This window comes from Crocuta crocuta, unplaced genomic scaffold, assembly GCF_008692635.1.
Source record: "Crocuta crocuta isolate KB4526 unplaced genomic scaffold, BGI_CrCroc_1.0 scaffold143, whole genome shotgun sequence".
NCBI lineage: Eukaryota > Metazoa > Chordata > Mammalia > Carnivora > Hyaenidae > Crocuta > Crocuta crocuta.
In genome coordinates, this window is record NW_027529175.1 from 4,178,833 (window position 1) to 4,182,734 (window position 3,902).

A 3,902-nucleotide genomic window follows, 5' to 3' on the forward strand; every position below is an offset into this window, starting at 1 on the left:
CACTGGTGGGCGCTGCGGTCACTGTTCTGGGTGTTGGAGTCTTAAATGCACGTGGGTGGCGTGGAAGAATCCCACGTAATGTTGGGGACACTGAGTCAGAGGAAAACTGTGTTCTTCACGGGTGATAGCATTATTAAGACGGGACTCCAGCTCCCTGCGCTGCTCCAACGAGTTACCACAAAGCGTCTGTCAGCTTAGAGCACAGAGCAGCCGTCAGAGGCCGGAGCTCCTGAACGGCCTCGCGAATCCGTGCTGGCCCGACCGCGTTCCTCCCGGAGGCTCCAGGGGAGTCCGGCTCCTGGCTTCCGGGCGCCCGCGTCCCTCGGCTGACCCGTGTGCTGTATTTCCAGCGCTCGCACACCGAGCATCTGCCGCCCGCCTCCCGGGGCTTTCTCAGACCCCCTCCGGCCAGCCGGCTGCTCTCCTTACGTAAGATCAGCAAGCCCGGGTCTGTCTGTGACCCCAGTTCCCCCTGCCGTGTTCTGTGATGGTCACAGCTTCCCGGAATGAAGACACTGACATCTTTGAGGGGACCTCGTTCTTCTGAGCACACCTCGTATCTCTCCGGGTCCTATTTCCAGGAGATACTTAATTAGCCACGTGAGAAAAAAGTGGTGTTTGAAAGTTAAACGTCCTTTGAGTTGTTCCCGTAGAAGAAACATCAGGGTCGGACACGGTGCCCGGGAGCTTCTTACTGCTGGGGTTTTCCCTCTCGCCGCCGGGGCTGAGTCCCTTCCCCTCCAGGCCTCCCCGTGACTTGTTTGTGTCTTTGCCCAGGGAGCTTGGGTGTCAGGAGCAGCTTGGGACCACGTGGCCATGGCGTCCTGGGCCAAACCCTCAACCCCCGCCCTCCCATTGCCCGTGTGACCTACATGGGTTTTGTAGAGAAGCCATGCAGTTGTACCTTTCTGATGAGTTGGGACCGAGGGGAAACACGCTTTTTCCCTGGAATTGTTTTGTTGTTTACAGGCTCACATTTATGCCCTTGGCAGAGTAGGTGACCCTCATTATAACCCTGCCACGTCCCGGCTGTGAATTAAGAACAGTAAGACCCAGGGCGCCTGGGTGGCTTAGTCGGTTAAGCGTCTGACTTTCGCTTAGGTCATGATCTCGCGGTTTGTGGGTTCGAGCCCCGCGTCGGGCTCTGTGCTGACTGCCAGCTCAGAGCCTGGAGCCTATTTCAGAGTCTGTGTCTCCCTCTCTCTCTGACCCTCCCCTGCTCACGCTCTCTCTCTCTCTCTCCTAGAAATAAATAAAAATACTAAAAAAAAAAAAAGAGCAGTAAGACCCAAATGATTCTCTCAGACACCATGACCTTTGAGGATTCATCTCGCACACCAGCGACCGGGAGGAGAAGTCTGTTCTGAAAGGGCACGTGTCTAAGCAGCCCGCCCGGGTCGCTGGCACCAGCTCCTTCATTAAAGCGCACCCACTGTGTCCCACCGCCTCTGTGCGCTCGAGCCGCGTGCCCTTTGTGATGGAGCGGCCCGGCTGCCCCTTGGCAAGGGGACCAGAAATGGCAGCGGCGCCAGTTGGACATCAGACGTCCGTCCGTTCTCGGGCAGGATTGGTAGGCAAACCGGAGCACGAAGCCAGAAGCACTAAGCACAGCACTTCCCGTGGAAGACCAGAAACCAGGTGAGTTCGTTCTGGGAAGAAATTTTCCATCGCTGCTACTTTGGGGCATCCGATGCAATGGGAAGGACACCTGGAAAGCTTACCAGCAGATCCGTCCAGAGGGCACCACCCGGCCTCAGCGCACCTTCGCACCCTACATTTGCTCCATCTTTCTGTAAACCCCTGCGTGTCTGGGACCGGAACGCAGGAGGGTGTTTGTTTCGTTAGCCGCTGGCTCCAGGCTGTGGCTGGAACTCCCCCGTTCTGACCGGGACCCCATCCTGGGAGTCAGAGCCCTCGTGACGGACGGCGTCCTCCGTTACCATGGACACAGCCCCCGAATGACCTCTCCACGTGCACCCAGCGGAGCCACGAGCCGCCCGCTGCCCGTGGCGTCTGCCCGTGTGTGATGACCCGGCCCGGGGCGAGTGCCACCATTACTGGAATGGGGACGGTCCAGGTGGCCACGCGGAGCGGACTGCCCCTGGCGCCGCGGGTCACGTTCCCCTCGACGCTGGCCGCTGTGGGGGCCCTGCCCTCCCCAAACGTGCGTCTCCCAAAGCTGAGAATTCTCTTCATTTGTGGGTTTCCTTTCTCCTTCTGCAGACCAGAGAAACTAACCTTTGGGACAGTTAGATAGATGCGCTCAGGCACAGCCTATGTTCAAAGATCCCCCAAGGGGAGAGGTCGGTCTAGAGAACCAGAATCAGAGGCTGCCTTCTAAGCCAAGTGTTCAAATCTGGCGGCTGCACTCACAATCAGGATCTCTAGCTTCTCGTAAAAAACTGGGTAAGACGAACAGAGGCCTTCCTTCCTAGGCCGTGGGGGCTGGGCTGGGGGTGGTGCTCCTGTAGCCCGAGTCGGCAGCTGGCTCCTCTGTCCCCTGCGCTCCCTGCCTGCAGCCCGTCAGAAGGGGGCGGCGCGTCTTCGAGGAGGCAGGGTGCAGGGGGGAGACTGTGGGGCGGGCGAGCCCTGGGTCAGGAGCCTGGCTCCCGCCCTGTGGGATCCAGGCCGCCAGATCCCCGGCCGCCCTCTGGGCCTTGGGTCGTCTTCTGTCGAGAAGTTTGGTTTGTCACCTTCTAGCGGTGGCTCGTGCAGTCCCAGGTGGCCGCCTGCCACCCGTGGGCTTTCTGAGCCTTTCTGTCCCCAGGGGAAACGCTAGCTGACGCAGAACGCCGTTATCTGTTCTGCCGTTATCTGAGCACTCGGTACCGGAAGTGAGCAGTCGGCCCTGTGTTGGGATTCGGCCTGGACACAGTCCCCAGCTCTGCCACGAGCTGGATGCGGCTCTTCCGGCAGTGGTTGTGACAGTGCCAGCCACCTCCAGAGCCGTCAGTTCCCGTTTGCAAATGGGAACGTGGCAATGGTCTCCACTGCGTAACCAGCGCTTCAGGCTCGTTCCTGTCACCCAGCTTGGGAGCCTCGGGAGAAGCAAATAGGTTCCTTTGCTCCTTTTTTATCTTGTTCCTGATCTTACCAGATGATTGTTAAATATAACAGCAATTCTCAAACATTTTGGTCTCAGGATCCCTTTCACATTGTCAAAAGTTGTGGAAGACCCCAAAAAGCTTTTGTTTATGTGGGTTCATGCTAATCCTTACTGGAAGGGGGTAAAGACTGAGGATTTTTTTTGAATTTTATAAATGTTTATTTTTGAGAGAGAGAGAGAGAGAGCAACAGTATGCAAGCAGGGGAGGGTCAGAGAGAGAGGGAGACACAGAATCTGAAGCAGCTCCAGGATCCGAGCTGTCAGCACAGAGCCCGACGCAGGGTCGAACCCATGAACCACGCGATCATGACCTGAGCAGAAGTTGGACGCTTAACCGACTGAGCCACCCAGGCGCCCCAAGACCAAGAAAATATGAATCTTCCAAATAGTGGCTCACAGCATGATTGTGCGCGATTAAAGATCACCGTTGTTAATGCCCCCGCTGATTTCACCAGGGAAATCCTGACGCCTCGTGAAGCTGCCGAGCTCGTGGCGGCGCATACGTCCCCCCAGATTCCAGTGTTCGCTCGGAAGCTCGTGTTTCATCACCGACAGCGAATACGGTCCATCGCTTTCCATGAGGCTCACTTGATTCATTTCCAAGGAAATGTCGGCCAAATACCCAAGGCCGAGGAACCGGTTCGTCACTCCGTCAAGTAAAAGCCGTCGATGCTCCGGGAAAAGAGTGGCTGGTTCTGCCCAAGACTCAACCGCGTCTATTTTCCTCGAGCAGAGGTGCGTCCGTGCGCAGGCTCGCCGCGGGCTCCCGTGGCGCCACGCAGGATGTTACAGCGGC